The sequence below is a fragment of the Solanum dulcamara genome, chromosome 4 (genome assembly GCF_947179165.1).
Source record: "Solanum dulcamara chromosome 4, daSolDulc1.2, whole genome shotgun sequence".
NCBI classification, from domain to species: Eukaryota; Viridiplantae; Streptophyta; class Magnoliopsida; order Solanales; family Solanaceae; genus Solanum; species Solanum dulcamara.
Window position 1 is genome coordinate 29836649 of NC_077240.1, and position 24901 is coordinate 29861549.

The 24901-nt window shown below is 37.4% G+C and overlaps 1 pseudogene; it reads right to left on the bottom strand.

Moving 5' to 3' along the window:
• Window positions 1-23189: 23189 nt before the first annotated feature.
• Window positions 23190-23309, bottom strand: LOC129888094 (5S ribosomal RNA; annotated as a pseudogene).
• Between the last annotated feature and the right edge of the window lie 1592 nt (window positions 23310-24901).

Sequence of the window (24901 nt, forward strand, 5' to 3'; positions counted from 1 at the left end):
CTAACGTTCCTTCTCATTTTTGGACTAATGCTTTTAAATCAGTCGTTTGTAATAGACTACCTACACCAAAACTACAACATCAACCTTATTTTGTGTTCTATTTTAAACAAATTCGGTTTACTCTTTATTACGCGTCTTTGGTTGTCTTTGTTTTCCTTGGCTTCGTCCTGAAGCAAAGGACAAATTGTCACCTAGGTCTAAACCTTGTATTTTTCTAGGATATAGTAAAATTCATAAGGGGTATAATGTTTTGACCCTGATTGAGGGAAATTTTTTATATCTCGTCATGACATTTTTGATGAAAATGTGTTTCCATTCTCCTCGCAGGATGCAAAGGTGCCCAAACCATCGACTAATTCTACCAGGACCCAATAACTTTACAACTACCCTTGTTTCCTTTAGAACCAACACCTCATGCTTCCTCTGAGACGGATGTTATCACTTCTCTGTTACCTTTACCTCGTCCATCCTTGCACCAACCTTCAGCCGGAATACACATACACTCACTATTACCTAGCTCCACCCCACTATCTGTGTCAAATACATCAAATTATAATGATGGCCTCCCCTTGAGTATTGACCTCTCTCAAACTGCCGTACCTACTACCCCATATGATACGTATTCATCTCTGGCTCCACTGCCTCCTATTCAGCACATTGTTACTTGTACTCAAACAGGTTTGCTGAAGCCTAAGCTTCCCTTTTCCTTGTCTGCTATTACACGTTCTAGTAAGGAACCTACTAGTTATTCCCAAGCTGCTAAGGAAGATCATTGGTGTCGAGCGATGGTTGAGGAGTATAATGCTTTAATTCATAATGGAACCTGGGAGCTTGTGCCTCCATCACCTTCTCAGAATGTTATTGGTGGTCGTTGGGTATTCAAAACAAAGTTGAAATCTGACAGATCATCACAAGGCACGCTTAGTTGCCAACGGTTATCATCAACATCTTGGGATTGACTTTGTGGACACATTTAGTCCGATGGTGAAGGCGAAAACAATCAGATTGTTACTCACCTTAGCTGTGACTAAAGGTTGGCATATCACATAACTGGACATTTCAAATGCATTCCTCCATGGGCACTTAGATGATGTTGTTTATATGTCGCAACCTCTCAGATTCATTGATCCATCTCGTTTTGATCATGTTTATATGCTGAAACGCTTTTTTTACGGTCTGAAACAAGCACCTCGTATATGGAACAAACGACTAACTAATGTACTTTTCTCTCTTGGATTCTTGGGTTTCAAGGCTGATAGCTCTTTATTCTACATGTCTACTGCTACTGATAAGTTGTTCTGTTTGGTATATGTAGATGATACATTGTTAATGGGTAATAACCCTACTCGAATCAAGTCGCTCGTTACATAGCTTCAGTCCTACTTTGCTATTTGTGACCTTGGCATTCTTTCTTATTTTTTGGGCATTGCAGCAACCTGGACCAGTGAGGGATTATTTTTATCTCAACGTAAATATGTTGAAGACCTTCTTAATCGAGTACATATGGCTGCTTGTAGTCCTATTTGCTCACCCATGCAACCTACATCGAAGCTATCCTCTGCTTATGGTGTTCCTTTCAATGGTCCCACTTTATATCGCAGCACCGTTGGGGCGCTTCAGTACCTCACCTTCACTCGACCAGACGTTGCTTATGCTGTGAACAAAGTATCCCAATTCATGAATTGTCCCTTGGATGTTCAATGGATAGCTGTGAAACGTATTTTACGTTTGTTAAAGCTACTACTTCCCACAACTTGTTCTTCAAACGTACTTCCAATAGCTTGCTTCGTGGGTATTTTGATTCAGATTGGGGAGAGATGTGGATGATCGAAAATCCACTACTGGATTTGCTCTATTTCTTGGTGATTGATGTACCGTGGATTTATAGTACTTTTAATACTTTAAACTTGAGAAGTTACATGTATTTCAAGTGTTTGTAAGCATATTTGATGTTAGTTGTGCTTATTTTACAGGAAACTAAGTCGGAGAATGAATTGAGGAAGCATAACACTGAGTCTTAAGGATTTTTGGTATTTACGTCTTTAATTTATGTTGATCCGACATGCTTAGGATGTAAATGTGAAATAAGAGTAGGGATCTATCGAATGATGGCTAGAAGGTTTTAAAACGAAAACAAATAGACCCCTCCAAAATTTTACTTGAAATGTTGTGTCTGTTTCTTTGATATATTGACTATGTAGGATCTTTGTGTGACATGAGGTAAACTGATATGATAACACATGACTTAGACTGAAACATGAACCAAAAATTGATAATTGACAATGAAACTTGATGTCAAGTGTGTGTGAGGTATTTGTGTGTGTTCTGACTATTTGTGTCAATCTAGAACTTGCCCCGTTAGTCGTACTATGATAATTGAACTGTTGATTAGAAAAGGATCATAGGCCATTTTTGAATTATTCCACTTAGCCTAAAAAGAACCAATCAAACATTATTTTACCTTTTGAACCAAAGATATGAGCTTTTAAAAGACCTTTTTGATCAAGTAACGCATGTTTCAAATGTCCCTAATCCTAATTGTAATCCTTTGTTTTGACCCTAATTCCTCCTAGGATAATGTGCTCCTCAATTCAGGCCAAAAATCTAAGTTGAGGGTGGCTACTATGAGACGAAAGCAAGAAGAGAAGGGGTATGAAAAAAGAAAATCAAGAAAAGAAAAGTTTTGAAAAAAAATGTGTGATAAGGAAGAGCAAAAAGAAGAAGAAAAGGGTGCTTGACTAATATGAATAAAGAGCTTAGCAAGAGTTAGAAATGAAAAGTATAAATCATAAGTAAAATGTTGTGAAATGAACAAACAAAAGCCACACCTAAAGCAAAAATGAAAAGCGAAGAAAAGGAATGAAATGAGTTGTGGGTTATAAGATGTGGATTCCAGGTTCATGTAGTGTTTGAAGAGGGCCAAAATTCACTAAATCTAAATACACTACACATGTCTCCGAGCCTACATTACAAGCTGAAAAGTCCTATAGTAATTCTAATTCAACGGTTCAAGAGTCTAAGTATTGAAAATAAGGGCAAGCCAATGTATTGTGCATGAAGGTCTGAATTTTTTTTGTGAGAGTAAGTATTTTCCACGTCCCTGAGTTTTAAAGAAAAATTTAAAATATGTGTGAAAAAGGAACTTCTTTTCAGTGAGGGCACAAGTGACAGTTTCTAAATAGTCATGAAAATGGTGAATGTTGTCTTTGGCATGTGAATTTATCTATTGGTGTTGAAGTGTCTAATATTGATCCACATAAGTTAGTTTGATTTGAAATAATGGTTGCAACGGTATCATGGATGGAAATTGGAAGGGGTCGGAAGTCAGTAGCCTTGTGATTGTTGTACATCCTTGATCTTATATTGCATTGTGTCGTTTTAGTGTTTTAGTATAGTAGTGTCGCCTGAGGATAAATAACCACTTTAAGTTGAGGGTGTCTATGTAATGTGGATTTACGGTACTTTTAATACTTTAAATTTGAGAAGTTACATGTCTTTCAAGTGTTTGTAAGCATATTTGATGTTAGTTGTGCTTATTTTGCAGGAAACTAAGTCGGAGAATGAATTGAGGAAGCACACTAAGTCTTGAGGAGTTTTGGTGTTTAAGAATTCATCCTACGACATGTAGTTACTTCTAGGGGTCGTAGGCATCAATCGTCAAAAAAGAAGAGAAAAATAAAGGGTAAACTGAAGATTACGAGTGAAATACACGACTCGTTTGAAGCCTTACAGGTCGTCAAGTGAAGTCGTCAAGAAGAAGTGAAACACTGAGGCCAAAGTGAAAGAAGACGAGTTAGTTCTATGGCTCATTCATATTTTTACGAGTCGTAGAACATACTTGTAGCTAAAGTTACTAATGATGAAGTAAGGGATATGTCTATGACTCCAGTTGACGAGTCGTCCTCAGATTTACGGGCAGTAGAAAGTTGTCGTGAAGAAGAAGAGTTTCTCAATGCAATGTGGTTGATTACGAGCTGGGTCTACGACTCATCAAAGTTAGTACGATCTGTAGAAATGAGTCGTAGACCCGAACTGACTTAAAGTTTTCTATGTTCTCCAAATTCATATTTGCTTAGGATTATTTGTCTATAAATACACTTCTTAGGTTTATTTTACTTTATGCATATTTTTGGGGTTTGAGAATAGAGCTTGAACTACTTTTGGGTTTTTATTCTTGAATTCTGGTTTTTTGTTATCGATATTTTACGTTCGGATTTTATTAAAGATTTTTGGATTCTCACAATTACTATTGTAAGTTCATTATTGCTTTTAACCTAAATATTATTGATTGTAACAACATAGTTATGAGTAGCTAATTCCACAACTAGGGTTGTGGGAACCATGAAGAATTAACAAAGTAGAACTTAATAAAAAGTAATTCTTGAATAGTGTGCATGCATGTATTGTTTCTCCATTCGTTTTGATTGCTTTTTAACGGTGGCCAACGTTAGAAATCGTCTTATCCTTACTTGCCGAATCAAGGAGGTAACAGATCGTAAAAGGGATTAAATAATGAGATTTGGATCTAAACATCCTCATATAATTAGCTTGAACGGATCCAGGGATAGCTAAATTTGGGATTATTGGTAAGGGTTAGTAAAACATACGCTCGTAGACGGATCAAGTTGCGTAGTGAAATTCACTTATTTGTCGGATGAAGGTGTCACGACCCAAATTCGGGTGTGATGACACTCATCTCAATCCATCGAGATAAGTCAGCCTAATACCCAATGGAAAGCAGATACGGAAGAAAAAAAATAAATTAAAATTTAACTTAATCAAAAACACATAAAACAAACTCAAATTCCACCAAGATTGGTTGTCATGTGTACAAGCCACTAATACATTACCAAAGTACAAAACAAAATACAGTCACAATGTCTTTGTCTCTCGAATAGGACTAAAACATATTAAATGAGTAGGAGGTATCCGCTAGATGGATGTAATAGCTACTTCAACACTCGAAATGATAGCCTCAAATGTGGTAGAAAAAGTAGGAGATCAAGCAGGTCCGGGCCCACAACCTACACAATTGTAGAAGCAAGGGGTGAGTACCAAACAATACGGTACTCAGCAAGTGGATAACTAAAACTAAGCAAAGCTTAATAGATACAAGTACTCCTGTCATTCCAACCGAACCTCCTTAACTACAATCTGCATAAAACCAGCCCAACTCCACACTCTACGCAATAATAATAGTACAGTCCACGAATACTCATCAGTAGTCTCATCAAGTGAATCAATCAAGTCAAGTTCAACATATACAGAGCAATAAGTGGTAAACACGAATTTACAAATATCTACAGAATGCGATGGAATGCAATGAGATGATGCATGTATGCCCTATCAGTACACATCCACTGAATTACAGTCTGGAACCCATGGGGGAAATTACAGTCCATGTTACCTGCCATGGAGCGTGTGGCCCGTCCCCTCAATATACATATCTTGCCACGGAGCGTGTGGCCCGACCCCTTTGTTTCATATTATTTTCGATCTCAGCACAGTATGTCAGAACCAATGCAATTTATTCATATTCATATGATTCACGATAATAACATGACAACAACAATAATTTTTCCTATCTCACATCAACATAATCATTTCACATGTCCAAAATAAACTCTTAATCACAACATATCAATTTCCACCAATACATGTCATTAGATCACTATGTTATACCCCTCATCTCCATTTTTAAGGCCAATCATACAGTCAATAACCCAGTCAAATTTTCATTACTCCCCAATACACATAACACGAAAATACAAGCATCTACAAGCTTAAACTGAGGTTTAGAAATTCACTTGCCTCAATTAAATTGAATAATCACTTTAAAACTTGAGCCTTTTGTAATGCTTCTGAACGATCAAAATCTATTCAAATACATAATCTTCATAAGAATACGAATCCAATGACATTAGTAATCTGTAATTTCAACAGTAATAAACAAATAGACATATATGAATCTCAAATTTAACAAATCCCAAAGAACTAAAGAAAATGAAATTGGAACATACCTGAGACGGATCTTACAAATCTGCGTCTTATACACCAAAATCTCGAGTTTTGAAGGGTCTTTTACCTGCTGGCTGGAATTTTTCTTGTTGTCAATGTCGCTCTTTCGCCGTAGAGATAGTAAAGGGAGGCAGCGATGAGAAAAGAGAATGGAGATGGAGGCGGCGACCTGTCCTCTTTTGTTTTCACCGGAACTGTCTCGTTTGGGGGAGAAGAGAGTGACAAGTTTTGGTGGTTGTCTCGCCGGTGAGTGGAAGGAGGAGTGTAGGTGGTGCAGCGGCGGATCTCTCTTTGAGAGAAGAAGAAAGGAGAGAGGGAATAGAGAAAGAGGAAGGGCGTCTCAGAGAGAGAAGAGGGGAGGTGGGAATGGGTTTAGGTTTAGGGTGTTGGTCGGTAAGAAAAGATTAAGTTGGGAATTTTGAAATTAGGCCAAAATTTAGTTCAATTCGACTAGAATTGCAATGAATTGTAAAGGAATTGACTAGAATTTAAATAAATTAGATAAAAGGGCTATGCTTATATATATATATATATATATATATATATATATATATATTACAATAAATTAATTAAGTAATATTTTTTATATAAAGAAAACACACACATATGCAATATATACTAAATAGACATGAAAAAATGAACGTATGAAACTTGTTATTTTAATAAAGAATAGCAATAATAAAAGATAAAAGTAATAATAATAATAGCAAAATATTGAAAATTATAAATGTCAAAATATGTAATTTATTGGGTAAAACTAAATATAAACTCATCTACTTTATAAATTTTGAGAAATGCATGTTTAGTAAGATAGCAATCTGAAAAGTGCTTATAAGGTTGTCAAAATTGGGTGTCAACACCCCCATTCTAGGGATACTTCCCACCCTTCGTTTCAGGCCAAAACCCTTTCGCAATGATCACCCACAAATAATTATGGGTCTTAGGAAATCAAATTACAAGTTTAGGGAGTAATTTACTAAGCTTTGACAAAATTGTGGTGAAAAGCAATAGAAAATTGCCTTAGGTTGCTTTTGGTCTTCTAAGAATGAAGTGGGAATGGCTAAACCCGTTTTTGAACTTTTTTCGACTTTAAGTCGCGTCTGTCCCACCACAACGGGACCATTCTACTTTGGCTGCCTTGCCCTGGCGGGATTATTCCCTCTCTGGCAGTATACGTAGAGACATTGAGCTTGTGAAGAGTCTCCAAGTCTCTCATATCACAACTTACCCTCACCCCAAGACACCTCAAAATATACCTTCCACACCATGTCCAGTTTTGGTAGTTTTACTCACCTGAATGCAATTTCGTATAACCATACAAGCTTCGTATCGTCTTAGCTATCAACCGATTCAATAATCTTAAAGATTCAATCCCCCATCCATATCTAGATCACCCTAGAGTTCTCCCGACATAGAATTCATCCAAGTCTGGCCTAAGCTCAATTTTTTTGAAATCACTACCCAAACTTTTCTGTCTTGAATTCCTTCCCTATTGGCTTACCCATAATAACGGACACAAGTCATTACAATAGATAATAATTTATCCATCACTCGTCTTCGAGTGACTAACTAGGAAAAACAGGCTAAGACAGAGATAGAGTAGTACCTGATTCAACGAATAGCTGGGGATACTTGTCTCGCATGTCCTTTTCGGTCTGCCAAATAACTTCCTCTACTGGATGATTCTTCCATTGAACTTTCATAGACTTAATTTCCTTGGTCCTCATCTTTAAGACATCATGATCTAAGATTGCTAATGGCTCCTCCTCGTAATGAAGATCCTTGTCTAATAAAACTGAGTCTCATCTAATGATGTAGTCTCCATCTCCATGGTACTTCTTCAGCATAGACACATGGAATACCGAATTTACCCCGAGTAAGCTATGCGGAAAAGCCAATTTGTAAGCCACTAGCCCATGCGGTCAAAAATCTCAAAATGACCAATATAACGAGGACTAAGCTTGCCCTTCTTACCAGATCTCATTACCCCCTTAATGGGTGGAACCTTTGAAGCACTTGCTCCCCATCCTAGAATGTCATGTCCCTTACCTTACGGTCATCATGTTCTTTCTAGTGACTTTGAGCTATTAGAAGCTTAGCTTGGATGCTCCTTACCTTCTCCTGAGTATCCTTTACTAAGTCCACCTCCAAGGGCTCCACTCATCTAGTTTCAAACCATTCTATAGGAGACCTACACCCCATCCCATAAAGATCTTTGAACGGTGCTATCTCGATACTAAAGTGTTAACTATTGTTGTAGGAAAACTCACACAAGGCCAAGAACTTATCCCAATGTCCCCCAAAATCCATCACATATGCCCTCAACATGTATTATAACACTTGAATGGTCCTTTATGACTGTCCATTTTTCTGTAGATGAAAGGTTGTGTTGAAAGTGAGTTGAGTGCCCAACTCTTCATGTAACTTCTCCTAAAATTTAGAGGTGAACTTCGTACTACGATCTAAGATGATAGAAAGGGGCACCCCATGCAGCCTCACTATCTCCTTCACATAAATCTTTGCCAACTATTGTGCACTGTAATCTACTCTAACAGGAATGAAGTAGACTGAATTTTTCATTCTGTCAACCATCACCCAAATGGAATCATACTTTCCTAAGATCTTGGGGAGTCCCACCAGGAATTCCATAGTTATCCTTTCCCAATTCCATTTAGGAATGGGTATTCTTTGGAGCAAACCTACAGGTCTTTGGTGCTCATATTTTACCTGCTGAAAATTCTAGAACTTAGCTACATATTCATCTATGTCCTTCTTCATACCCGGCCACCAATATAGACGCTTCAATCCTTGATAATCTTGGTTACCCGAGATGAATAGAGTCTCGTGAACCATGAGATTCAGAAAGAACCTTCTTAATTATGCCATCTACCCAAAGAACACAAATCCTTCCCCTAAAGTTGAGCACCCCATCTGCATCAAGGACTATATTTTGGGCCTTGCCCATTAACACTTTCTCTCATCTTATTCAAGTGCTCATCCTCAAACTGTATGGCCTTAATCTCTTCAATGAAGGTCGGTCTTAGATCAATGCTGGCCATTACCCCCATCTTCTTTTGAGATGTCCAGTCTTACAAATTTGGCCTCCAAGGCCTGAATCTCTCTAGCCAAGGCTGCTTGCAGGCTCCCAAACAGGCTAGATTGCCTATGCTAACCAGTTTCCAGCTTAATGCGTCTTCCACCATATTAACCTTACCTGAATGATATTGGATGGTGACATCATATTTTTTGAGCAACTCTATCCATCTCTGCTATATAAAGTTCAAATATTTCTAGGTGAATACATGTTGTAAACTGCGGTGGTCCGTATACACCTCGTACTTGACACTATAAAGATAATTCCTCTAGATTTTCAAAGCAAATACTACCGCTGCCAACTCTAAGTCATGAGTCAGGTAATTCCTCTCATGCACCTTCAACTACTGTGAAACATAGGTTATAACATTTTTGTCCTGCATCAACACAATACTCAAACTTGAATGTGAAGTATCACAATAAATAATAAAGTCTTTATCTTCAACCGACAAGATCAAGATAGGAGTTGTGGTCAGAAGAATCTTGAACTTTTGGAACCTCTCTTCGCAATTATCAGTCCACTTGAAGGGTACCTCCTTTTGAGTCAACCTTATTAAATGGGTAGTGATAGAAGCAAAGTTCTTCACAAACCAGCGATAATAACTGGCAAGTCCCACAAAATTCCTCACCTCAGTCACAGAGCTAGGTCAAACCCAATTCTTAACCACTTCAATAATTTGTGGTTCTACCATTATCCTTTTCTTCGAAACAAGATGACCCAAGAAGGCAACTGAAGGCAATCAAAATTCACACTTGAAAAATTTTGCATACAGTTTCTGCTTCCCCAGAACACCTAAAACAATGCGAAAATGGTCTGTATATTTTTGCTCTCTTCGAATATACCAGAATATCATCTATAAACATAATTACGAAGGAATCTATGAATGACTTGAAAACTCCATTCATCAAACTCATGAAGGTTGCAGGTGCATTGATTAGTCCAAACAATACCACTAAAAACTCATAGTGCCCATATATTGTTCTAAAAGATGTTTTAGGCATATCCTCAGGCCAAATCTTCAGTTGATGATACCTAGACCTGAAATCAATTTTTAAAAAGACTAATGCACGTTGTAACTGATTAAATATATCATCAATACACAAGAACAAGTACTTATTCTGAAGAATGACCATATTTAGTTGCTGGTAATCTATGCACATTCCCATACTATCATTCTTTTTCTTAACAAACAACACTGAAGCAACCACAGAGAAGCACTAGGACGGATAAATCTCTTATCAATGAGTTCTTGGATTTGCACTGAAGCACCCCACAGAGAAGCACTAGGACGGATAAATCCCTTATCAAGGAGTTCTTGGATTTGAGCCTTAAGCTCTCTCAACTCTTTTAGAGCCATGCGATAGGAAGGAATGAACTTAGGCGAGTGTCCGGCTCCAAATCTATACAGAAACATATGTCTCTATCGAGAGGCATACTAGGCAAGTCTATAGGAAACACATCTGGAAATTCACACACAACCGAAATAGACTCTATAGAGGGATACTTTACATCAATATTCTGATTATGGGCCAAATAGGCCAAACAACCCTGCCCCACCATTTTTCTAGCCTGGAGAAAGGATATGACCTTAGCTGACTTAGGCTTGTACACCCCTTCCCACTCTAACTTTTCCATCCCTAAAATATCTATTGTCACAGTCTTAGCATTACAGTTAAGAACAACATAATAGGGGACAACCAAGTCATGCCTAAAATCACATCAAAATCAGTGATATCTAAAATCACTAAGTCAGCCAAGGTCTGAAATCTCATAAACACAACAAAGCAAGCACGATAAACATGGGTGACTATGACAGACTCTCCAATAGGGGTAGAAACATGAATGAGGGCATAAAATACATCAGAAAGTACATCAAAATCCAAGGCATATCTCACTGAAACATATGAATAAGTGGAACCCGAATCAAACAGAACAATAGTCATTTGGTCACAGACAAGAATAATACCTGTGATCACTGCATCAGACTCCTCAGCCTCGGTCTTGCCCCCAAAAGCATAAAACTGAGTGTTGTCATCCTGACATGTCACCTTCCTGCCTAGTTGCGCTGACCTTGACCTGCATTACCATTACCCCAGCCTCCACGGTCTCTCGAGTTTCCTCCTCGCCCAATTTGTGGAGGGTACCACCGCTCTGGCCTGCTGGGGTTCTGAATCTATACCTCAAGGGTAGGGACACTTCCTCCTGATGTGTTTCGCCTCTCCGCAATTAAAATAACCACACTCAAATGATGACCTACTACCAGCCATAAAAGAAGCTCTTTGGCCTTTCTAGGCCGGATATTGTTGTGGAGTACCTGAAAAACTGCTAGTAAAAGTAGGCAGTGCTGACTGAATCGATCGGAATGCAATTGCTGGAATGACTAGGATCCCTAGAGTTACATGTTCTCTTAGGCCTCTTAGCCAAAGCTTTGACCTGCCCATCTCATCTCACACCCTCTAGTTTCTTCAATAAGTCAGTGACTTCATTGAAACTCCTGCCTAAAGAAGTCATGTACACTGACAACCCATGCAATTTGAGGTTCAACTCCTTCACAAACAACCAGATTCTTTCTTCCTTTGTAGCTACAATCTAAGTAGCATATCTGGACAACGCATGATATTTGGCCTCATAAGCAGCCACTAACATACCAGCATGTCCAATGCCATTGAATCGTCTTTTTTGTGGTCCCTCAAAGTATGTGGCACATATTTCTCCAGAAATAAGGCATGGAATTGAACCCTAGTAAGTGGGGGCAACACTGGCGAGTGCTAATACCCAATTTTGGCTCTCCATATTTAATTAATTAAAGCTTCCATATAATAATAATAATAATAATAATAATAATAATAATAATAATAATAATATTAATAATAATAATAATAATAATATTAATAATAATAATAATAATAATAATATTAATAATAATAATAATATTAATAATAATAATAATAATAATAAAACTCTCATAAAATATGAAAATATTTGTTTTGATAAACTTTCTCATTTCATTTGGCAAATCTATTTCATAAATATTATTTCTTATATAAAAAATAATAATAATAATAATAATAATAATAATGTAAATATTTACTACCTGTTTTATCATTTATACCAAGTAAATATCATTTTATAGGGTAAATTATTATTATTATTTTTTTTATTAAATACTTTTTTATATTGTTAAATAAATATTTTTCGTATATTATTCAAAATTAGGAAGCTTAATTAATTAGTTATTACTTCAAACCAATTCTATTTTTTTTTAAGAATGACTGATTTGGTCAAATAAGTTAGTCTTGCAAAATATTTAGTTAATTTTGATTATTTAATAAAGAAGTGGTTTATAATTCAAAAAGGCTAATTTGAACAAAAATTTGGCAATTCAAATCCCCTAAAATTAGCCAATCAGTGTATGCTTCATAGGATCCACATGAATTGTATGTTTCTTCAGCTTAATCTCATCCCTTTAATTTGATTTAATAACCCTCATAATTTAGCCTTTTTAACTTTTATTTTTGCCTATATATATATAAATAGTTAACTTTTCTTAACTACGCTCCTCTTTCTTTCTTTTTCCCACACCTACACGATCCATTCTTCATCTCCCACACCCCACGCTCCCTCCTCTTCTACTCTCCCATCGCCCTTTTTCTCAGAAAAATGAAGATCTCCCCTTCCCCACCTCTTTCTTCTTTATTCAATTTTCAAAAAATCCGCTGAAATTTTCGCAAACTTTCGGCTCAAATCAAGAAAAGGTGAGATTAGTGAAATCTTTTCCCCACCTCCTCCCTGTTTTGCCTCAAAAAGGCTTTGATTTTTTGTTCAAATTCGGATTTTCAAGTCCGAATTTGCCTATAAATAACAAGATTTTCACCTCAAAAGGATCAGAACAGAGACCCCAGAGAAAAAATTGACATCAAAGAATCCAATTTGAAACTGATTCAGAAAAACAGTAGCAATACTCTCTACTGCAAGCTTTGAATTTCAAAAATTACTCTGTCTTTTTATTTTGGGCTTTGAAGTCAAGTTCGGAAAGGAGTTCAAAGTTAGAATTCTTGACAAAAATCCCTAGTTTGTTGCCCAACACAAGTGCTAGGGGGTGATTAACTTGGCTAAACTTACACCTCACTCTTTTCATTACAACCAGAATACATATTCATGTCAGGCACATTTTAAATGACATTTGCTAGGAAAACAACATTTTGTTTATAAAGTTGAGCCAAATTTTAGCTAGAATATATAATGGACATTTTGCCGGGTGTTTGGATTTATGGAATCCTAAGAAGTATTTTTTACTTGCTGGGTAATCTGCATATAAGCAGATTCTGAATCCTCCCCTCGTGTTTTACTTAGCTCTTTACGGTATTTAACTCTTTATTTTGTCATCAACTCCATGCTTTGTTTCAACTTTTATTCAAACTTTCCCTTTAAAGCTTGATTAGTGTATGTATATTAAGAGAGTCAAAAATATTTCTCCTGTTACTAATAGAGGACTGCCAATATGTCACAATGACAGGATTGCAAGGCTTTAAACTTGTCTTATTATATTTCACTATATGATAACTATGCATATTGATATTTCTTGATGCCATTGAACTTTTCCTATAAATAAAAAGGGCGATAATAATGTGCAAATTTGTCGATATATTGGCTACACTCTTCTTTCGGCTAAACATTTTGACTTTGTTAGCAACTAATTGCTTGTTCTACTGTGATTTCTATTCCTGTTATTATTGGTCATCTTCGTAACCTTGCGATGATAGGATTAAGGGTGTAAATATGTTATGAACCACTGTGACTTATCAATTGTGTAGTTGTGATTTTGCTTGGGTTTCAACTTGTGAATGTGGCTCATGTAATTGTATGCCATGTGTCCAGATACTATTTTTTAATTTGTGTGTAATTGATTTTTGTTGTGCATGATACACATCCATTTTTAACAGTATCATTCCTTTCTAGTTTCAGTATGCCGTTTTGCTCACTGTTCTTCTATGGAATATTGTTTAGTTCTTTCTTCTCATTGGAATATGACTTATACATATGCATATTACCTCAAGTTTACTTTGTCATGCTTTGTTTGCTTGATTTTTATTTCATTTATTTGTTTGGGTCCACAATATGGTATTAATCCTTATTTCTTTTCTATTATGTTTTATGTACAACCGGAGGGCTGAAGTTTCTACTTTAGAACTCATTTTTTGGCCTAAAATATCGGGTCAACAGCTATTAGGATCGTCAGAGCTCGGAGTTTCTTAAATTAGGAGTCCAACGTTCCTTGACCTTTGTTTTTACTACTTTTGATTATATTGTTTTGATGTAGTAACCCATTCTTACGTATGCCTGTATATCTCTTAAGTTTTGATATATTTAATCCCTCGCCTTTTTATTTCGAGTTTTATTTGTGTGATACAATAGTATTTGATAAGGAATTTGATAGTATGTTATAAATTCTTGGCAATATCTTTAGAGTCAAATAATAATATTAATAATAAATTTTTTCTTAAAAAATTGGTTGACGCTTAGTTTACTTGTCAATATCTTTTAGATTTTTAACTTAAGTAAAAAGAATAAGAAAATCTTTTGTTTAGATATCCAAATGTATTCGAAATTAGTTTAAAGGGTAGAATAATTACCTTTAGAAATACTTTATATGAGAACAATAGTTGGCCATGTATTTTATTTGCAAAATTTAATTAACCACTGAATAGGTCCCCAATAGTTAGGTTCTTTAAATAACCATTTTTGTCAAAAAAATCTGATTTATTACCATATCTTAAGATAAATATAGGTCAAATATTTTAGTTTCTTAATATATTTTTTCAAGATTTCAAATTTGTTAACAGGTTCAAAATACAAGATACATACATATATATGTAATACGCATGAAGGTATATATTCTACTCTTATAAAGCATAATTTTAATTATATTTTGGTTATACATAGCTTATTATCTCGTCATACGTATCATTTTTCCTATATTTACTATCCCCTTTATAATTTTTTTTTTATGTGACTTATGATTCTCTACACTTAACTTATATATAATTTTACTACACATGTATCTATCGTCATCTTATAATAATAAGCTCTCATAAGTTTAAGCAACATACATATACATATTTTATTTTTGAATATGTGTAAGATCCCAAAATTTACATAATATTTTAACATTTTGTACTATTATTATTTTTATGAAAAACTCTGTTTTGTCACGTATTTGCTCAAATTATATTTACTATACATTACATATATTTTTATATTTTACACCCCATCTATTGCCTATTATTTATTTATTTTTACATCTTAATCCTATATATGTAAATAAAATAACAAATTCTCATACCTTTTAAATTCAACTTCTACATATATAGATAGAGATATTATAAATTTTCACATATTTCAAATACATTTATTTTTAATTTTTTATTCATTTTTTACAACAAATATTACTATTTAATTTTTCATGGATATTGTAAACATATATATAACATGCCTAGTATTTTATCCTCTTTCGCAAATTAATAAAACTTTTCTTATCAATATTTTCTAAAGTAAATAAATGAATAAAATATCCCTAATTATTTTTCTAAAACTAAATTTAAGGACTATCTTTGGATAGGCTCTGAAGGATGCTTAACACCTTCCCCTCGAGTAACCAAAATCTTTACCTAGAATCTCACTGATTTCGCAAATTAAAACAGAGTTACATTTACATTTTAAAAAAAATAGTTTTCCTAATATTTTTCTTAAAACTAGGTGACGACTCTAAAAAAATTTCAACATCAAAGGCGTAGCCGCTTAATGTAGTGAACTATATTGACCAGTTCGAAAATAGGGTGCTACAGCGAGAGACATTCCCCATAAGTCCTTCACTACTGCTTGGCGTCACCCTACATTTGGAAGGCCACAGATTTCACCCCATACTGATGGACTGTCCCGAGGTTGTGCAACCTCTCATAATAGTCGAGAATGAACTCATATGCATTCTCATTCTCAGAACCGTGGAAGACTGGTGGCTTAAGTTTCAAGAACTTTATGAGAATATCATGTTCAGTGTCGATCATAACTGGGCTCATAAGTGGTCTGAAGAAGGCATTAGTGCCTACCACCTCATCTACTTGAGAAGCTGCAGCAGAAACTGGGAGAGCCACTGGAACTGGTGATGCGGGCATAGTGGAAATGACTCCAGTACTAACCAACCCATGTAAGAAAGCCATGATCTGCTGTGCTAGTATAGGGTCCAAAGAGGTAAGCCCGGCAGCCCCAGCTTGGGCTTCCTCCACCTGTTCAGCAGTCTCTTCTTCCTCAACCACTACATTTTTGTCTACCTTATCCTGGGGTGCGGGAAGTACCTCCTTTCCTGCTACTCCCTCAACCATAGTCTCAACCCTAGCGGGCGCTTCTCTCCCTCAGCCTCAATCGCGTCTTCCTTTTCTACCTCTACCTCGGCTACGTCCTTGCATGGTTGGCTCCTCTTTTGGTTTAATTGGAGCTAAAAGGTGGACACCATTATAGCGAGTGTTTACCATCTGTGGATAAGAGAGTGAAAGAGGTTAGATACCAATCGGAGTCAAGTTATAACATGAAGGAAAAAAGATAGAGAAACTTTTCCTAAAGTCCTGTAGCATCTCGAAGAAAAGTATAGACGTCTTCGTAACGTTCTGCAAGACTTTACTAGACTCATTTCGATACAATGAGATCAACGAACTTAGGCCTCTGATACCAAATTTGTCACGAGACCTGCGGTGCTGACACCCACACTAACCCTCTGGTGGGGAAATTGTTATGACAACCCAAACCAATAATATTCACGAGATATGAGAAGATTAAAGATGCAGAAGCAGGTTTAATAAGAAAAATAAGGCCGAGTGCCCATAAACTTAGCCAAAAATCTAATCAACAACCCAACATACGGAAAATAATACCTAGGAACTGAAAGTCATTTTACCAAAACTCTAGCAACCATCAAGTCTAAAAAAAGGGCAGTGCAATCCTAACAGAAAAGTCATTAAAAGTAAACCAGCTTTGAAAATCTAAGTCCTGGAAGAAGGACTAGGATAAGGAGAGTCCACGGCAGCCTGAAAGAAATGGCTCACCCTTGAACTCGAACAACTATTTGTCTTTTATGCGAGGTCTATCTACAGTCGGCTGAATATGCTATGTACTCAACAAAGACAGAGCTAGTGTAGTATCACTATACAAAATCAACAGTGTACTAGTAAGATCACGCGGCTAGTCCGTAAGTGAGTCATGGACAAGTAAACATCACATGATAAGCATATACATATAGAATAAACTTAACCATTAACATCTCAAAATCAGTACTCAACATGATAATAGTTCATTAGTGTTACACCCCACCCTTTTTAAACTCGGAATATCTCATAAGTTCCTTGGACATTATCATGTGAGCCGGATACGCTACGACACTATCAAATGGCTCTAAGGAAGGGAGAATGTGATACCTCATAGTAGAGAAGGTTGGAGATGAAATCATAAGAGTCCGGAAGGAATTGGAGGCCACGTAATGGGTCGTAGGACTCGATTTATCTACGTAAGCTACTAACTTGAAAGTCTTACATACTTACTCTATTGGAGTACGTACCAATCTTGGGTAGAATGGGTTACATAGGCTCTTAAAATAAGATAAGATTACGAACCTATGAGAGGGAACAAAAACTAGTTTCCGAACTTACGAAAGTGAAGCAAGCAGGTGACAAGCAAGTAGGTGACAAGCAAGCAGGTAACAAGTAGGCAGGTGACAAGCAAGCAGGTGACTCACCTACTTGGGATGGACCCCACGCTGCCACGTGGCAGTTTTGTGTTGGAAGCTTGGACGAGGTGGCACCCTAGGAGGCTGCCACGTGTCACCCTAGGGGGCTGCCATGTGTCACCTCCTAAGAAGGTGTATATATACATGTTGGCTGACTCTTAACTCATTTTCCATCCAAAAACATCAGCCAAATAAGAGGAAAAACGTGAAGAACCAAAAGGAACAAGGCAACCACGTTTTTGAAGAACTAAAGGTGAGTTCTTCGATTTTTCCTCCGTGAATTAATTAGCTACGGTGTTCCTCAAGCACGTAAAGATGTATATATGTATATATATGTATATGATGATGACTAAGGCGTCGTTTCTTTAACCTTACGCTTAGAAACTTGAAAGAAAGTTGAAGGAAAAACGTGAAGAACAAATAAGGAGGGCTACGGGTTTGGGGTATGCCAAGGTAAGCCTCCGAGTTTTGTTCCGTGAATTAATTATTTGAGGTGTTCCACAGTTATATAATAGTGTTTTATAATCAAAAATTTCAATTTGGGGCAGCGGAGAGGTGGCACAAACAGTCCGCCCCATTTCAGCACATCAAGGAGTTTCCGAGATGTAGTTTTGGCGAGTTGTGGCCAATTTCGGGTAAGGTAAGGTTTCTTCATTAAATTTGAGATTTATGATGTTGTTATGGAGCATGTTACACGTCCTATAGGTGGCTGGAAGTGTGTAAATATCATTGGAACACTTGACGTTCGGCATAAACTAAATTGGAGTCACTAAAAGTGCATTGTCGTCGAAATAAAGTGTCGTTCTTGTGAGTTGTTGCTGCAGGGGTGTAATGTGTTGTTGAAGGGCCTAAATGAGTTATAAAAGGGGTGTGGATGCTTCTGGTTTCAGCCACATGACCCCTCGTGTCGTATAATGAAAGGCGTTATAGAATAAAGACTAGACACCCTATTTTGATATCGTCTTTTTGAATGTGTCATTTGGAGTTATGTTGTATATTGTTGGTGTGAATTGCTGCAGGTTGTTGTTGTTGGTTGGATGTAGGTCTTAGGTACCTAATTGGAAATTTGGATAGGGCACATTATAGGGGAGGTGCTGCCCAATTTTCGTTAACGCCTTAACAAACTAAAGAACTAGTCGAGGAAATGACTACGGAAATAGATTCCGTTAATATTAAGGCGTAACCTAAGATGCTGGAAAGTTAAGAGTAGTCGATATTCGTATTAATTTCATATTGAATAGGTTCAGAAGACGACGAGACGAGCAGGATAAAGGGTAACTCCCAAGAGGTATGTAAAGCTTTCTCTTGGCATATTTTGGTATAAGTTCGTACAGCTATCTTTCTTTCCTTTTGGCAATGTTTAGCCTTAAGTGAATTGTATATAAAGTGCGGGGATAATTACATTCCCAGAATTCCGAGTACACCTCATAACCCCTATCCACTGTTCAGTATTAGAGTTCCTGTGAAGATTAAGTATTGCCTAGTAGGGCTTCTATGTGTCAGAATATAATGTATGGGAAGCTATCTCTCATTCCCAGTGAGATGTATTTGATACGAAAATGAGATTACGATTCCATAGAGGTTCACCGAGCCCCATGAAGGGCCGGGTATGAAATATGTATATGAAGATCACCTAAAGGAAAGTACAGACTATATAGAGCTTATTCTCTTTCTTCTTTTGGGCATGTCCTTGTTCTAGTTGTAAGTTGAATTTGATCTGAACTCCGATGTAACTCCATTCTTAAACATCTCTTAATTACTTCTGAATATTGAACTTCTATAGTAGTTAAACTACTTTCCCTGGAAACTTTTATACGTTAAAGAGGTAACAAATGTACAGGCTCCTAGTCATAAAATTATTCGAAGACGGGTACTTTGGAATTCTTAAGTGAATAGTCTTACTTTGGTATAGGTCTAAGGACCTCGAGATGTAATTAATGTAGCCCCTAATGGAATTTAGAGGGCAGCTAGAATGACTATACTGCTACTCGAATTCTTAGACAATAGCTTATTCCTCTTATATAGTTAAGTCTCAGATAATTATTTAAACTGTATTTTGTTTCTCACTACTCTACTCGTGTATACTGTAACACTTCTTCTCCGAGTTCCGGGCCGGTTGTCAGATTTGTGCAACTCACTACATTGTTCATCGATTCCCTCGCTAGAGGGCCGGCATCTGTATGTATATATATGATGGCCTGGGGCCTGATACTGATACTATGATAATGTGTTGTAATAAGGTGACAATGGCCTGGGGTCTGATACTGATACTATGATGATGTGTTGTAATAAGGTGACGACACGGGTCCTGATACTGATATTATATATATGATTCACCGGACCCCTGACGGGGTTGGCTATATTGAAAATTTGAGCATGCATATTTTTATGATTCACAGAGTACAGGTACATATTCGTGATTTGATAAATTGTTCTCCTGCTTCTCTATTTCGGATATACCTCCAGTTGTATTATGTTACGTTTTACATACTCAGTACATATGTCGTACTGACCCCCTTTCTTCGGGGGGCTGCATTTCATACCCGCAGATACAGGTACAGGTTTTGGGAGTCCGTCAGCTTAGGATTCCGCTCAGTTCAGCTGGAGGAGGCTTCATTGTATTGGAGCCTAGTTTTTGATACTGACCGTTGATGTATAAAAATTATTTTGTCTATTTAGGGGTACGGCGGGGGCCCTATCCCGCCATGTGTTGTCGTTAATATTTTTAGAGGTCTGCAGACATGTATATGTGGGTTGTGTATGTCAGTGTGATTCAGATGGGTCTACATGGTATATGATATATGATATTATGTTATGGTAGTCTTGTCGGCTTGCGTGCCCTATCATGTTGTGATACAAACGAAAAGGGCAACAGATTTATGAAAATGTTATCGCCCAGTGGGGCTTTGTTACATAATATTGCTTTATTTACAGTTCAATTTTTCCACAATTGATAGCTAGGTATACGGGGGGTCCAGATCGGACCCTAGTCACGACCTACGGGGTTGGGTCGTGACAGAAGTGGTATCAGAGCAGTTCGTCGTTGGATTATCTGCAGACCGTGTCTAGTAGAGTCTTGGTTATCGATGTGTTGCGTGCCTCATCTATAAACAGGAAGCTACAAGACATTTAGGATATTTCTTTTCCTTCATAACTGAGATCGTGCTATAGATCCGAGTCATAGGAAAATTCCTTATACTAACCTTGGATCTTAACAGAAGGATGACACCAACAGAAGGAGGTAATTGACGACATAAGACATTATGAAACATACAGGTAAGTAAAGTAAAGGCACGGAAGATATCCATTGGGTAAGGTATTGAACTAATATTGAAATGTAAAGTTGAAACCAAAAAGGAAAGCAGACAGGAAGTGCAATAGAGGCAGTTTGAAATTGGACATACGAGGTTAATCCAGTATTTTTATATTATTATTGATATTGAAAGCCCTGTGTGGCTGCGATATGAGATAATATTGAAAGCCCTGTGCGGCTGTGATATGACCTGAATATATATATATGTGTTGGCCCTGTGAGGCGTTGTTGGTATTTTCTGCATGCAGGTTGTGGGATAGTAAGAAGTATAGAGGAAACTCTGCCGAAATTTTCCTAGAACCGGGAAAAGAAAATGAAACATAGATTTTTGAGTTATCTGAGAAATTGATACCAAGTACCCCTATCGTATTTAACTAAAGCTGTAAGATGTACCCCTCTGGTCGTCGATAAGGGGAACCCTTTTCAGTTGAAGAATTTTATCTCAGAGGAACAAAAGCTGATGTAAGTAGTAAAGTTCAGACTACGGTATCTCCAGCCGTATTTGTACTATAGGAATATAAACAGAGGGCTCAGGATGAAGGATAAGATGTCCCGCGAATGAGTTTCACTCTTTTTGAAATAAATATGCCAAGCCCTCAACTCATATTGTAAATTAGACGAGTTGTTCATAACTTGAGATAAACTCAGAAGGGGACCAGGTAGGTCAAGTATTAAAAGGAAAGTACTATGGTGTGTAAGAGGTTCTGGGTTCTCCTCACAGTGGTTGGAAAATGGTTCACGATAACAGTTTATAGTTCTCCACCGACTAATTGGGAAATAACTTCTAAACAGAAGCACCTCAAAGAAATGTCAGGAATTGAACACGAATACGAATTAAAAGGGGGATATGTAAGTATGAATTGAACAGTGTGATACGAGTATGCAGGGATAAAGTGGAACCACTAGTAAGATGCACTTAGTACGCGTTGACTAAGTTAAAGGCCTGCGTTTAGAACACAGTAAGAGCATGGGGCTTAAGATAAAAAAAATGACGCGGGTATACAACGTCGCCCCAAAAATAGTGGAACCCTTAAGGGACCAAGATGGAAAACTTAAGGAATAAATGGAGCAACTTCTATTCGCCCCAAGAAACAAAGGATACAGGTTGGGACAAAGCCACTACTTCATGAAATACCTGGAATAGTTATCATCAGAATACTAGCACTGCTAATTGAAATTGGAACGACTATAAACACCAACAAATGAAAGTACGAGTACCCCCTAAATGGGGGAATTTAATGAGAAAATGGCAAAAGTAGGAGGAGGCAATTGAGATGGCAGTGTGTTTGAGATGGATGTCTAAACTTCAATAAGATATCTTGCCGCACCAAGTTAGAAAGGTCCAGAAGCTACCAGGAATTGGATGGGAGCCAGAATGCTATGTAAAGCAGCGTTAAGAAGTTTTTAATGAGACCCTGAATGATATAACGTTAGAAGGTGGTTGGGTATAAAAAACAAAAAAGTGTAACCATGAAGGGATATCGAATAACTCAAGAAACACTACAAAGGATAATGACAACATGCTAGACCAAAAGACAAAATGTTGGCTGTAGAGTTAGTCGCAAATGATGTTGCGATAGATATATAACCAAGGACAAAGGAATAGAAAGCCTCCTGTGGTAGAAAATGAGAAGAACGCAAACTGAATAGAGGATAGGCAAGCTCATATGTCAAATTCCTTTAATGCTATGCCAGCTAATGATAGACAAAACTCAAAGCAGCTCCAAAGGTCACTATGGGAACGAAATTTAGCGCTACTCAGTAGCCCACCCTAATGAATTGGTGCGTACAAAGGGGGGATACAATAGGAAAAGTTAAACCAAAATGACCAAAAAGGGACATGGTCGTAGTGGAATTAAAAGGTCTACCCCTATGTCGGTTACAAGATAACAGAAGAAAGGACAAGGCAAAACATAAAGACTCGCGAGACAACGCTGAGGTAAATCTGGAGCTAAGTCGAGTGCCCCGCACATTATGTCAAGGATTACAATGAAACGCGACACGAAGACTTCCTAGGGAGGTCACCCATCCCAGTATTACTCTCACCCTAGCACGCTTAACTTTGAAATTCTGATGGAACTTAATGCGTTAGTGCTGGTATGATCACGCGAGATGGAAGAATCTGAACTAGCGACGGAGAAACGATATGAGATTATGTACCCAGAGTATTATAAGATACGTTAAGGAAACTGTAACAAGGGTTTAAGCAAAAAAAGAAGGATTAGCTAATTGCTAACTGACGACACACTCGAATGCCACAGTTCTTCAACATAGTACCTGTTAATAAGAGGCAAACCACCGAAGGGCTATATGGGCCAGTGGGCGAGGGAATTTGGACACCACTGGGCAGCCAACTCTGAGGGCGAGAAAAAGCAAAACCCAAAAGGTAAGGATACCAGCTGATGTAACTTACGGATGACAGGAAGTAATACCCAAGGTCGAAAATTCCATAGTATGACCTGGGCTACAAGACTTACTTCACACACCATCGACAGATGGCTCTAAAGGGAATGTTACCTGTTGATTAACGATATTAACCCCTGCTCCTTCGATTAAAGGCTACATACTCTGCCGAGAAGGGGTAAAATTGTAGGTTAAGGGAGTGGTAGGACCTTACGGAGTACCCACAACTATTATCCCAGGCGAAGGAGCCCAAGTTGCAATTAACAACGGAGAGGTGCGAAGATAGGTTAAGCCAAACTACCAAGATGGAATTAGTACTATGGGTGAAGTAAGACATGGCCACGAGTGGACCAGAGATCTACTCGACATCGAGGGTAGGATAAGGGAGAAAAAGGCAGGGTAAAATGTGAGAACTAGCGAGGTAACGCTAGGATACTTCTTGTACCCTCTCATAATCTCGTAAAGGTAAAGAATGACACAAGATAATGGGTCTAGAGGATTACAAGCGGAGGTAAGGGAAATGGTGAAAGAGTTTAAGTAAAACTAACTGAACTAGCTGGTTACTACAGGATGGCGAGCTTCTATGCCAAAATTCCTTCAGAATTATACCAGATCATGATAGAAAAAGCAAAGAACGACTATGAGATCCATTATATGAGGGGACTTCAGCATTATTCAGTAGCCAACCCCTAAGGATTGGGAAAAAGAGAAGAAGAACCCAAAAGATAGGGTGCCAATTAAAGTTTGGAAGAAAGTCGAGAAGAACTATACGAGGCTAACGATTCCCAAGTTATCAGCGTCATATATGGTTGGCTTTAAGAGTAACTGAGATGATCGTCCACCACTTATTAAGGTTACTTACCATAATGGCTACCACTCTGGTATCCCAATGACTCCGTACAAGACTGGTAGAATAAGACGTGCAAGTCCCCTATTGGATGGGTAGATGTTAGAACGACTAAGTTAAAAAGGCCCCGACATGATTAAACAAGCTATTGACTAAAAACCCAGAGTCGGTAGGAATGATATACTGATAATTGACATCGACGTTCAGAGTTCAAATTGATGATTGGATGTTCATAATAGGGTCACCCAAAAAAAAAGGAAACTTAACCCAAACTATATTAGACGGTATTAAGTTGCTCGTAAGATGGGCAAGGTGGCCGGTAAGTTGAGCTTACCACCTTATTTGGAAACTATACGCCTAGTCCATCATGTAAGGAATGCTTCGCAAAGATACTGACAAGCCACCCAGGGTATATTCTATAAATAAGGTCTAGGAGATGAAGTCTTGTGAGGG